Source organism: Patagioenas fasciata, chromosome 2, assembly GCF_037038585.1.
Source record: "Patagioenas fasciata isolate bPatFas1 chromosome 2, bPatFas1.hap1, whole genome shotgun sequence".
In the NCBI taxonomy this organism is placed as follows: Eukaryota; Metazoa; Chordata; class Aves; order Columbiformes; family Columbidae; genus Patagioenas; species Patagioenas fasciata.
In genome coordinates, this window is record NC_092521.1 from 60,499,127 (window position 1) to 60,513,639 (window position 14,513).

The following is a 14,513-nucleotide window of genomic DNA, read 5'->3' on the forward strand; positions in this document are numbered from 1 at the left end:
TTCTTCTTTATTTTTGTCTGTTTTCTTTTTTTTTTTTTTTTAATATTTTTAAAATTCTGCTGTAGAGATCTAGCTCATTTTAGAAAATTCTTCCATAATATTGCTCTGCTTTGAAAATAACCACATTGCAAGCTTAGAGAAAAGACTCTGGAATACAAAGTCAGGAGAGGTGGATAGAATTTCAATCTGCTCTGTGAGAAGATAAGGATGTTTCAGATGAGAAAAATATTCCTGTGCCGATGCTTTTCAAACAAGAGGTTTTTAATGATTTCTCTCTGTTTTATATAAGCTTGGTCCTTGGTTAAAATTTACAGTTCCTCTACTGCATCTAGTATATACATCAGTCCTTTTCTGGATCTGGAGTGCTGTATTGTGATACTCAGGAGAACTTTCTTCGATCTCCAATCTTCTGCCCTAGAGCTTCTCACTCAGGCTTTTTAGAAGCTGGTTTCAGATAAGTTCCTTATACTGAAGGTATTTGTGATTATTCTTTAATTTTTAATATCTCTCTCCTGTCTTCAAAATAAAACTTTTAATTTGATCTTCCTTTTATTGAGGATTTTGTTTGAGTGACACATAACTACAGTTTATATAAATACAAATAATGTCACATGGTCATTGAGGAATATCTAATGCAGATAATACAGTACGTAACAGCAGATGAACTCTCTAACTATTTTGTTAATGTAGAAGGAAACGCTTACTTCAGTTAAATTTAATTTCCTTGTCTTTAGTTTGTATTTTTTAAGAAGAAATCATGAATGTGAGCACACATGTGGTACCTGAGGAAAAATGCCTGTTATATATCTTCACATTTTTCAAATTATCTTACTTCTACTGTGCAAGTTGCTGTGTATCTGTCTATCTTATGATGTCTTCCAGTAAGTCCGTATCACACAGTGGATGAGGCAATTTACAGTATAGTCCTTGGTATGGTTTCCACATGTGCATTCTGCAGTTAATGCTGTAGTTGCTGGTGTTATGGTCCAAGAAACCAGGCTATCTGTTTCCTTAGAGATGGACAAGTGGTGGTTCATGGTTTACATCTGTTTTCTTTCCTGTTTCCTTGCTCCCCTGCTGTGGTCTGTCACTGCCTTTGACTCTCCTGAGTGTGGTTCCCAGCTCCAGCCATGCCACTGCGGGTGGTACTGGTCCTCTATGGAGTTGTACATTTAACAGTGACTCTTTCTGATCCACTGAGGCTTCCTTATATCAGGCTTCATGTTTTGCAGTGAATCCTTTATTTCATGATTCAGAGGAGAGTCCATGGTGTACCCCCCCTAAGAAACAAAAAACATGTCCTGAAACCAAAACCCCAAATCCCAAACCAAAAAAAAGACCACAGATGTGGGCAAACCATGAACAAAGAGGGGAAAAAAGGCTGCTCCACATTCTGTGGCATACTTTTCTCACAATTATGTTTTGTCTGTTGGTTCCAAATATTTCGGTGGTATCATGCTGCACTGTTGGAATTGCAAGGCCAGTTAAAATGTAGGGGAAGCCCAGTACTTTATGAAGAGGTTTTTTAGATCAGTTCTCTCCTTATATAAACATGTATGTATCACACACCATGGTGCAGACCCAGAGTGAGGCATTCTAGACCTTGAAAGGTCTTCCTTTCTGCCTGCTGTGTTTCCAAAGTACCAGTGATTCCCTCAGGCTTCCCTTAACACTTGCACAGTTTCCTGCCTGTCAGCAGGTTTCAGGCATATATTTTTCCCTGAAAGAGCACAAAAGGGTGGCTGTGACCTGTAGTCTTCCTTGAATTTTTCCACTAGTGTTGAGCACTTCAAAAATGTACATATAATCCATAGCAAATCAATGTATCAGCAATGGGTTCATTCCTAGTGAGGAAAAAGAACCTAAGGTAACAGCTGAAATTTATCATAAACTTAGTTATACTATGGCTTGGTAGCCAAAGTTGTGAAAAGTGTGCCCATCCCTAGTAACTGAACATATCAACAACGTGCATTTCAAATACTGAACATTACAAAAAAAGATAGTTATAAATGATCCTTATATCAAGATTTTGCAAATAATTAATTTAACCTGTGAAGAAATGACAAACAAAACACAACTTTAAAAGCCAAACTGTTGCAAAATTCCTTAGCCTTCCCCCCAGAGATTTCCTTTTTCCCTTCTCACTGCTAAAAAAATATAGTCATATCTATTTTGTAATCATTGAAATGCAAGTTCGTTGTTTAAAACAACTGAGTGATTGTAGCAACTTGATCTGAACTTGTTGCCTCTTTTTAATGATTCAGTGAATTCCAGTATATGAGTTCTGTAAAGCTATTCTAATGAATGTCTGTTTCTCTATGGCATGGCAGAGAATCTATTTAAATGAATCAGGAAATCCCGGCTTGCTGCTATTAAATAAAATGCATTCCAATAAACAGAAAGCTTTCTGTCTGTCTGCAGTAAGTAAACAGTATAAGTAACTTTCTGTATTAACATAATGATTTCTGCTCTTAAAACTGGTACATTTTTGAAAATTGAAAATACTGAGAAAATAAGACTACTTTCTCTTAAACATAAACATCTAGATCTTTTAGGATGTAATTAGATGATACAGATCTCTTGATCTATGATGTTTTTCACCTTGGCAGCTTTTCTTGGAATCAGAAAGTGAAAGAGTTAATTTTAATGAGTTTGTATTTGTAAAAGTCTGCACACACACGAAAAATCTCCAACTGTCACAGCAGCCAGTAATTGGCAGAGAGATGCTTTGATAAAGGCAGGAAGAGATCCCTGCTGGTTCAAGACAGGTGGACATCAACTTGAATCCAATTTACATCTTAAAATGCACAATAAAAAAGATTTGCATTATGTTGCCTAGATGAAATGGAGCTCTTAGTCTAAGCTGCTCATTTACCTTTCCCTCTTCCTTTTTTTTTTTCTTGCCCAAACACTCAAACTCTCTGTACCTAAGTTTTAATGAAGATACCTTGCTCATCTGCTGTTTGAGGTGGCTATTTACTTGACTAAGACTCAAATCTGAACTCATGCTGAGCTAAAAAAGAAAACCCAAACTGATAATTGGACAGACCTGAAATTGGATAGTCTGCTTTACCCACAGCTGGAGTCAAGTGAATGTATCTTCAGTGTCAAGCTATTTTTATTTGGTTGCCTGGTTGAGGTCTCTTGAAACTCTTACTGGGACTTAACAAGACAGCTGCAGTGGAATGCGCCTGCTCTCAAAGGTAGAAGAAAGGGCTCCTGATGGGCACCTTTGGACTATCTAAGTGATCCTAGCTACATGTTTAAATGGTTGAGCCATATTTAAGCTGTTAATTCAGATCCAAAGTTCTACTGCATTCTGAAGTTTTCTGATTAAGGGTCCAACACTGTATTAAGTGAGAGAAAAATAGGTTTATTCTTGTTCCAGAATGAACACTGAAGAAAGGCAGGTGGTGAGTACATGGATAGTCTGAGTTTTTTTCCACCTGTAGTTCCTTACCCTGTGTTTGACTCAGGACTGATGAAAACTGAAAGTTTATTTCCAGAAGCCTAGAAATTTTTTTGTTTTGTGTTTACAGGTACAAATTCCAATCTTGCAATTAGCAATGTGAAGTCTGTCAAGCCTATTCCAAATTTGTACGTGTACCTGAAGTTAGATTCAGACTGACTTTCCACTACTTGTTAAATATTTGATGCTGAGTTGACATTCTTTTAAAAATATTTCTTCATTTACAGACAAGGCTGATCAGCAATGTAAATACAGCCCATTGTTTTGAAATATAACTTTCCTTCTTACATGATGCATGCAATTTCCTATTTGGTAAAGTTCCTTAAAATGTGTCTATGCATGATATCAGAAAAACAATCTAATAATGTTCATTATGGCATATTTTGTCTCTTTCAGATTTTAGGGAACTTTTATCTAACTTCAGCATGCATGTGAAACTGAAAGTTGAAGTGAATGGAGCTCCTGAGTACTTTGAGTGAAATATTAGGCCACTTAGGTGTCTGAGCACAGGCAGTTTTCTAAAATCTTTAAGAACCCTTTGTTTCTCAGGTGAAAATGTCTTCAATAGAAAATGTTGGCAAATGTATTTTGTTTCACATGCTTCTTTATTGGTATAGCATAAAATGTATTCTACACCTTCAAATATTCTCATCAGGCAACTGAGTCAGGCTATGTAAAAACACTGACAGAAATGCCTGGCTCCATCCAGCCTATCTACATTTATTTCCCTTTAGTGGAAACTAGAGTTTGAAGAAAAAGGTTGATGGGGAATCCTTACAGTCGTCTTAACACTTTGCAAGAAAACACTCCTGAAAATGGGAGCATGGGTACAATTCAAGTATTTGGGCTTGGTATCTGACAAACAAGTGAAGAATGATGCAGTCACTGGAACTGGATATATGATACCTCGTGTACAGACTCCACATAACCCTTGGCCTGCTCCTTTTTCAGGTGTTGAAGGAAAGGACCTAGCCCACATGGATCTGGAAGAAGCTGTCTCTCTTCTAAGACTACAGCTTTTATTCTTTTATTTCCCCCAGTGGATGTGCTTTGAGGCACAACTCAAAGTCACTGCCCTCCTATCAAATATTTTACCTTTTGAAAACTCACCTGCCACTTCTTATCCAGAGAAGAGTGATCAAGATCCAAGATAATGGAGCTGCCTCCAATTGCCCAATCTGAACCTTATCGATGGTGCTGAATGAGAACAAAGTAGTGAGGATACATTAGCTTCAGTCTCCCCAAGGGCCCATTCAAATATTCTGTATGTGAAAATCATGTATGACCTTGTATGGGTTGACCATGACTGGATTCCAGGTGCCCACTAAAGATGCTCTATCACTCTCACAGAATCACAGATTGGTTGGGGTTGGAATGGACCTCTGGAGATCATCCAGTCCAAACCACCTTTTAAAGCCGGTTCACCTAGAGTAGATTGCACAGGAATGTATCCACATGGGTTGTGAAAGTCTCCAAGGAAGGAGACTCCACAACCTCTCTGGACAACCTGTTCCAGTGCTCCACCACCCTCAAGGTAAAGAAGTTTCTCCTCATATTCAGATGGAACCTCCTGTGCTTTAGTCTGTGCCTGTTGCCCCTCATCCTATCATTGGCATCACTGAAAAGACTCTGACCCCATCCTGTTGACATCCACTCTTGAGATATTTATAAGCATTGATAAGATCCCCTCTCAGCCTCCTCCTCTCCAGTCTGGACAGACCCACCTCTCTTAGATGCTTTAGGCCCCTAATCATGTTTGTAGCACCCTGATGGACTCCCTCCAGTAGTTCCTTGTCTTTCTCAAATTGGGAACCCCAGAGCTGGACACGGTATTCCAGATGCAGCCTCACCAGGGCAGAGTAGATGGGGAGGATAGCCTCTCGTGACTTGCTGGTCACACTGTTCCTAATGCACCCCAGGATACCGTTGACCTTCTTGACCACCAGGGCACATTGCTGGCTCATGGTCAACCTGTTGTCGAATGGGACTCCCAGATCCTTCTCTGCAGTGCTGTTTTCCAGCAGGTCAAGCCCTAACCTGTACTGGTGCCTGGGGTTATTCCTCACCAAGTGCAGGACCTTATACTTGCTGTTGTTGAATTTCATTAAGTTCCCCGCTTCCCAGTCCTCCAGCCTTTCCCAACTGTTGTCGGTGTTGCCGCAGGATTTTTTTCCTTTCTTAATTATGTTATCACATAGTCACAACCACTGGTGCTGATGGGCTCAGCCTTGGCCAGCAATGGGTCCATCTTGGAGCCAGCTGGCATTTGCTTTATTGGACAAGGGAGAAGCTTCTAGCAGCTTCTCACAGAAGCCATCCCTGTAGCCCACCATGAAAACTGAATGCAATGAACTTGTAGTCTAAGGATTCATTTATACTTCCCTGTAGTTCTTAAAATTTACCTGTGAGTTTTCAGAGTAACAGCCTGTGCCTTTCTGTGTTGTATAGAGGTGTACAACCCTAAGAAAAGAAACAAATTGAAGGTATTTTCTAATACAATTGCTGTGTCTCTGCATGGTGATATGTTGATGGGTGCATTGCTCCATGCTCTGGTGTACAATCTTTGGTTCCTTTTGGGGCCTGAAGTGAACAAAAAAAAGGGCTTACTGCTGTCATTTCAGATGTTATAAGGTTACATGCTACAATCTTGGGAGATTTTACAGTAAATGTGATTTTTATTGTTTCACAAAATGGGGCCTGTTTTCTGACAGTCAATAAAACTGCAGGTGATACTCCTCTTAAAATAGATGTGAAAGGACTATTACTGTTTGCTATAGCAGTTTAACAGCAGGGCAAGCTTTTTTTCTTTTTTTGAAAAAACCACACGATCTTTTTTTAGGCACAGGATGATTTCTTTATTTTCACCCAGTTCCCTCGTAATATTGTCACATAGTCATCTGAGCAGATATGAAATTAGCAGAAATGTATCTGTTTCTGAGGTTCAAAACAAACTGAAAATTGAAAATCAGTATTTCTGGGCTAAAATGTATAAATAGATAATCCCAGGATTTAAAATTAATTATTAAAGCAAATGTTAATTTGAGTATTATGTAAGTAACAGCTATGTGGAAGTCACTATCATGTCTCGATACTTCCTGTTAAGTCACATGAAAATTTTCAAGTTTTTAAAATCAATGTGTGGTATTTATACTTTGAATCACAGAATCACTGAGGTTGGAAGGGATTTTTGGGTATTGTCTAGACCAATGTCTCTGTTCAAAGTGGGGTTACTGTTTTCAATCCTAAACTATGAATGTTTCTAGAATATGTCATATATGTATATCTATATAATGTCAAAAAGCATCTTCTGTTATTTTGCAGGGTGTTAATCTACCGTGACTTTGACGGTGAGTCTGTCAAGATTGTAAGGTCTTCAGGCAATAGAAAACCAGATATGAAGTCTATCCTCTGAAGTCTTGGAAAATTTTCTGGTATTGAATTCTGTTGAACAATAGTTTAATGCATTAACATACCGGTGGCAAAATAATTCACTCCACTCTTTTAGCTTAATAGATGTAAAATATAGATGTAGTAAACAGAGTTAGGATCATTATGAAGATCTGTATCAACACAAACCCTTTGTCTAGTTTGAAGAAAGTCAAGAGTGAATAAAACAGACATAAATGTTAATTTAATGGTTTAGATATTTCCAGTATTTAAACATTTTTCCTAGTTGTTTTAGTTAATGTCTTCCTATTTCTTGTTATTTTTTCTGTAAAGTTCTTCTGATCATTAATAGTTTCCTTGCAGACACCTTTTTCTTTTTTTTTTTTTTAAATTTTATTTTTGAGGTACTTATCTTTACTTCTTTTTTAAATGTAGGCTTATAAAACAGAGTCGTTAATGGGCAAAATGGGAATAAGAGAAGAAATGGAGAGAAGAAAAAAATAAGAAAAGATGAAAGACATAAAAGTGTGTGAAAGAAGCAGATTTTGGAGTCTGAGATCAGAAAGCTCAGTAAAGCATGTAAATACCAGTAAATGTCAGCTGGCATTGACTTATATTTGTGAATCTCATATGATGAGCTCATCATCACAAATGTTTAACATCTCTCGGGTGGCTAGGTCTTCACCTGCAGCTTTCTGATGTTTTACCTCCTTTATTCTTCCTTTCATTTTTTGTACACTTTTTGTTCATCATGTGGGATATTATGATATCTGACCTTGGGTATAATGTGAAGATCTGAGATTTAAACTCTAACCACAGAACTTCTTTGCCCACAAGCTACCCTGGTTTGTATCCCCCTGTAGCACATTTTGTCCTCTGTGATAATTATGGAGGACAGGGAACTCTGTAATCCCTCCACCCTTGATGTCTCATTTCTTCATCAAACTCAGTAACTTCTTGTGGTGTTGATCTGGTAATCACCTCTTGAAAATTCTCTTTATTCTTTTTCTGCTGCTAAGTACATGCTTTAATAGAACAGGCCCTCTGGCTGGGGAAAAGTTACCAGTTAAAATTTGTGAGACTGATCCACTCTTTTATTATTATTTCTTTCTCTTCAGTGTCTTTGATGTTACTCATGCATTTGCATTAAAAGCTGACAGTGATTTATTTTAACAAAATCCAATTATCCTTTATAGTTCCTTGTGAAAAATTAATGGATGTTTCCAGTTTAATTGTGAACATAAGCTCATGGAAGGAAATGCATGAGCCTCTAACAGAATTGTAGCATTAACAGTGTCAGCAGCAGCAATGAGGGTTAACAATATCTAATGTTGTGCAGACATAACTTCAGTAACTTGTGCAGAACTATTTGGGTCCAAGGCAAAAAACAGCTGTTTTCAAGCAGCTACACTAGGATAATGCTAAAATATCTTGTCTGTCACATGATTCTTGTGCTGTGTAGATATGTGAAAAGAAATTACACTTCCAGGAGGTGGCCTCTTTGGCCTTCTAGGGTGTTTTTATTGAACCTGGTCTCTTACAACTTCAGTTTTTCTGTATTTTTGTAAGGAACAAAAATGGAAACTTCAGTGTCCTGAATCATTAAATCGTCACCATCTCAACTATGTATTTCTAAAGTAAGCTTCCTCTCCTACACCGATTCCTTGATTTCTCCATATTGCAAACAGTGGGAGGCTATACTTCCACTACTATCAACCTTTCTTTGCCTGAAATATAGGATTGGTTTCTTGGTACTACCGAAATTTTCCTATTGGTGCAATCAAAGAGAAAGGAAGAGGTAAGTATCTCTTTGTGGCCTTGAATTTGATCTGGTGTGGACCTGAATAGCATTGTGAAATGATTTGCACCAGTCAACCATCTTTCCAAGTCAGTTGTGTTATCTGTAAACTAAAGTAACCTGGTTGTCTTAATGTCAAAAAAGGCTGGTTATAAGCAGTAGTAAGATGAGACCAGTCTTATTTGGGAAATTTTAATAACTGAGAGTTGAGACTGTTCAGTGTTTGTCACATATCCCAGCTGAGATGTGCTTGTGTCTTCATTTGAACACAGCAGGGCTAAGCTAAGTGCATCAGCCCTGAAGTACCAAACAACGTGTAACGTCAATCTGTTATGTCTCAGTGGTGGAGATGACCCTCCCCCCGCCACGCTGCCCTTCACATCCTTGTTGTTATTCAGCTTTTATAAAAAAATCTTGCAGTAGACCTCAGCAATTTTTCATTAGCTCCTCTCCCACAAAACTGACACATGACCTGATAACTAATTTGTACAAAAAGTCTCTATTCTTATTTCAATATATCAATAAAGTCTCAAAATGGAAAAGAACATTTAATGATTATCACTCAGGAAGTATAATAATGATGGGCCCAGGAATGGCTTTCAGTATCACAGGAAAGAAGATATGTGAGGAAAGGACCTTAATTAAACATTAACAGGAAACCTGACACACAAGACCTATTCCGATAATTTTAATTCACTGATCTCTGATCTGTTAAAATTATCAGTTATAAAAGAAAAGGCTCCAAATGCAACACAGTACAAAGCATCAAAGAAGACAAAATATTGACTTTCCTGTCTGGGTAAGGTAATACCCTTCTTCTTTATCAGTCTTGTAAATGGGGTTGGTCCACATGATTGTCTGTCCATCATAAAATTTTATGTAGAATCATAGAATGGTTTGGGTTGGAATGTACCTTTAAAGGTCATTCAGTTCAACGCCCCTGCAATAAGCAGGGACATCTTCAACTAGATCAGGTTGCCAAGAGCTCTGTTCAACCTGACCTTGAATACACTCTCATCTATCTCACTGCACAATTAAAAATCTGAGGATACTGTTAAACATCTGTCCTGTATACCTTCAACAAAATTTTCTTTTCTGTTTTACCAGTTTCTCTCTTCTTATCCTTATTTTACTACTTACGGTGTTTGTACAGTTCTGGTTGCCTTTGCATCAATACCTCTGCAGGAATTTTTAAACGTCAATCATGGATGATGACATGCAAAATTTTATTTAGATTTACTCCTTTCTGCCATTCCAATAATAAGCACTTTTTACAGAGCTGACCCCAGATAGATAATGCTTAATATCAGTTTAGTGGAAGGATCCTGTTGAAAAGATTTCATAAAACAGTAAACATTTCATAAACTCCAGTGTCAAGAACTTAATTGCTGATTTGACTGGTGGTACATGTCAGACTGAGCTCCTGGGAATACATATTAAATACAGACTTCAAAAGATTCAGGGTTTCAAGACAACAAATTTGATCCATGCTTTTAAGATGTCAGGATATACATCTGCCCTTTAGCTAAAAATTAGCAACAGAAACCTTCCTTTTTGTTTATAGCGATAGTGTAAAAATCTAGCTAAATGATAAACTAAATTATAAAGTACAGACAAGTAGCTTCACACTTGAAATCAGTAGTTGTATCCAAGGCATTTTCTCAAATAGCAGGCCTTTCTCAGTGTCAGTAAGACTTCAAAATGGCATAAAATATCAGTGAGGAAATATTCACAGAAAATGATTTTTCAAACCCCTGAACAGCTTTACTGACCTTTTTTGCCTCCTTAGCTAGACTCTACTTTGAAACTATTATTGCAAAGTTGCATGTTAGGAAGTCTTACAACCCTATTTTGGTAACCACAACAAAGAAAATCTGCAGAGATACGGTGGCAGAGCAACTGAGTTTTGACTGCTGCTCTAAGCCTTTACCTTCATGCCTGTGTTCCCACAGTCCGACCAGAAATGACTGCTCTGAACCCAGGGAGATTCCCAGCTTCTGCAGCCTTGCCTGATGTAGGCAAAAAATCTTATCAATAGAGGTTTAAAGTAATTGTTATTAGAAAATAAAAAAGTTATTTATTGGTAGGTGGGCTTCAGCAGAACTTCTCACATTACGCATCAAGTTACAGTATTGTTCTAAAGCTTGGCTGTGGTCCAGCTTTATAGTTTTTTGAATACTTCCTTAATCTTAGGAATTCCTACTTTTTATGGTACCAACATACAGTATTTCCAATAGGAACTTTAAATAGTCATGTGGAAATAATAGATTCGTTCAATTAATCAAATTATTTCTGGCAAAGAAATTAAAGGACAGCATATAAGTAGATTAAAGGAAACACTTCAATGGAACAAAATAGAGGTAACTATGCATTGTGTAGCATAAAAATATTAGACATGTCTCAGACATCAAGCACATAACAATTTCACTTGTCTACTACAGGCATTGTTATCTTTATTGCATGGATTTCTCCAAAATGTTATCCAGGAAAAGTTGTTAGTGGAAAAACCCTTGCTCATTTTGTTGTTAACTTTCAATTAAATAGTTTTGTGATGTAGACATTTCACATATTCTTCAATGATTCACATATTCCAGGCTACAAAGGAATTGAATTTTGCCTGTGTTAATGCATGTGGTGGAAGCTAGATAGAAACTGGTATTTGGCCTTCAACGTTTTGTTTATAAAGCAAGGGAAAACACACTCAGTTAACACAATCTGATAATGAAGCAGAAATATTTCCAAATTAGTTAGCAAATAATTACTGTTTTCAAAAAGGAAAAAAAATGGATCTAAAATTGAGAAGTATCTATTTTTTCTCTGCCTTAAAATGATACAAATATTCATATTTCCTTTCATAATACTGCCAAAACAGTATAATATTTTAATGAAACTGTGCAGTTTAGAGTTGTGTTTTGGTTGTGCTTAAATAGTAATGCCAACCTCAGATCACATATAAGATGGACCACATGGAAAGGAAAAAGCAATGTCCCTTCCACCTTTTTCGGCAGAACAGGTTGCAGGTTGCTGTGTTTCAGGTGTTCTGTCTCTTTCTTCTTTGTGTCATCTTTTTCTTACAACAGAAGTCTGAAGTCTCAGAAAAACATTTTGCATCGCAGGTCCATTATGTTGTCTAGTGAAGGTGACCTATTTTTCAGCATTTCAGACTGCATTTTCTTCTTCTCTCACCTCATTGTAAATGCTTCTCACTGTAGACTGATAATGATTTAAATCCTCTGTGAGAAGTTTAAAACTTCAGACTCAGTGCTAAGTGTGAGTATTTTTATTTGTCTCATCACAGTTTTTTCTCACAGAGGCAGGTGTTACAATGCTTGAAAAGACAAGAAATCCATAAAAAGTCTCTGGTATTCTTTCACTGAAGTAAAAATAACAATAGAAATTTAACAATCAAAATTAGCGGGAAATAAAACTGGTGAGTCATAAAGAAAACCTGCGATCAAAAAAACCATAATGAATTAGTATTTGGAAGACTGAGATTATTAATATTAATGGTGTTTCAAATATCAAAACCAAATAAACGCCAAGTACCTCAGTGAATACCTGACTTATACACATCATCAGGCTGTTGAAAATAATAAACGCACATTTTGGAATTAGTAGCATAGTGACTGTTGAAGGAATTGCTAAAATAACTAGAGGGATTGTGTTCGATGAACACTAAAATTTCGCCCTGTTGATCAGCTGGTTGAAACTGGCTCACCAGTGGTGGTGTAGTCCTTGTTTTGGTTGCAGATGAAGGGCTGTCATGTGGCTTTAGTGGTTAAAATGCAGTCAGCACAGCAGCATCATGTTCTGAAATTTCTGATGAAATGTATTATGACAAATCCCATTAAGTGTAGTTGTTAAAACGACTTGAAGCACCATTGCCTCTGTGTCATTATGTGCTGCTGCAAGTGTGACAGGCAGTGACCCACCTTTGCGTGCTTCTCTGATGTGTTTGTAACCCTGTTTTATACAACTGTGCTTACTTGAGATTTTCTACCTCCGGAAAGATATTCAGATGAATGTCAGAATCATCAGTGTGAATGTCTGAATCAGCAGCAAATGACTTATAATTTAAATAGCAATGTTGGTATGGAACATAACACATTGAAAGAAGTCACAGTCGTAAGCAACACTTGAGCATCACACCTAAAATACTCAAGCAAGCTGTGAAGGAAAAATGTGTTGTATTATTTTATCCTTAGGTTGCTTTTGAAGATGCTGAAAAGAGCTACTTTTATAACAGGAAGGAAAAACATTTATTTCCTGGAAAAAAGAAAGTATGTAGTGAAAGTATTTAATCGCTGCATTGACTTGAAATTGAATTGGAGGCAAAATGATATTTGAATGAATCAAACTATTGCCTGATCCATCATCTAAATCAAGATACTACGCTTAACTGGAATAATGGAAGGATTTTTTCCCTGTTTTCATGAGAAAATGCTCATCAAAACTGTTGACAGAACTGAGAGATCTTCAGATGAATTTCTACATGTGCTGTGATACAGTTGGTAGAGAAGTATACTGTGGTCTGCCAAAAGCACAAGTGATTCTCTATCAGCAATAACATTTCTGCAACTTCTGATTGACACATCTTTCAAATGTAACAGCAGATAGTCTCATAAATCTTTGCTAGGTAGAACTAATTTGTTGTCAAATGATCTGGTCTATTTAATGTTATCTTTTTTCCTAAGCATTTTTGGGAATTTCTAAAAATATAGTACAGCACCCATCTGAATCTCCTTTGTGGAAACCCACTGGACTGATTTATACTTATCAGTACCTTAGAAATCATGTTGACTTCAGAATTTGACCAATAATGTCTTGAGAAAATCTTATTTTCACAGCTGAGGAGAAAGGAAGGAGAAAACAAATAGTATTATTTGCCTTATTTCTATTCAGAAAGTCACAGATCTCTGGGAATTTATCCAGTACATCTGTACTGACACCAAGTACCAACTGCAATATGCCAGAATTATAACTCTTTTACAGAATTAGCCTGGTCAGAAATTTTTCCATGGTAGGAAAAAGAGCATTTTAAAGGGAAATAACCAGCTGCCTTAAGATCAGTGATTTTGAATAAACCATAATTATTTTTCTCTCTCATATAATTATTCTATTTTATTTGTTGCTGCATTTTTTTTCCCAGCAGAAAAAAAAAAATCCTTCTGAATGAAGTTTTCTAAAGTGGCATTCCATGTATGAAGAGATGAAGGTGAAAGCACTTGAGCCCTGTCTATATAATAGTGGTTTCACCAAACTGTGTGCAGGAGTGCAAAATTGCTGACATCATCACTGAGATTCAGGTATAACTCTAAATATTAGGCACAACCTGTTAAGTTTATTTTACATTATGTTATCTCTTCTGTTTGCATAGGCTAAAATACCTGAAGATGCTAAATTCTTGACACACCTATGGCAAAATGACAGCAGATTTGGCTTATTGATGGGAAGTCTCCCAAGCCTGAATATACATGTATTGTTTGTACCTTCTCCTTCACACACAGTGCAGCCTCAGGCTCAGGCTGCACTTGTTTTTTTGCTTTTTAAGTTTAGACAGTCCATCATTTTGGCTCTTTTCCTGTTAGTATTTGGAAACAATGAGAAAAAAGCAGAAGAGGCAGATGACACATTTTGCTTCTGACTGCTTAGTGACACAGCAGAGTTCTCAGTTAAAGTTTACTCAAACTCCACTCACCTTGCTCAATGCTATGATAATGATAATTCTCTATTTTTTCTAGGGTACAATGGGTCAGTCTGTTCACACTTCTGTGTTCAGAGTGTCTTTGTTTTACTAATGTTAGAAATATGCTTTTATTAATGAACTCAGAGTGTACGGTTGTATACTTCAGCTTAGAG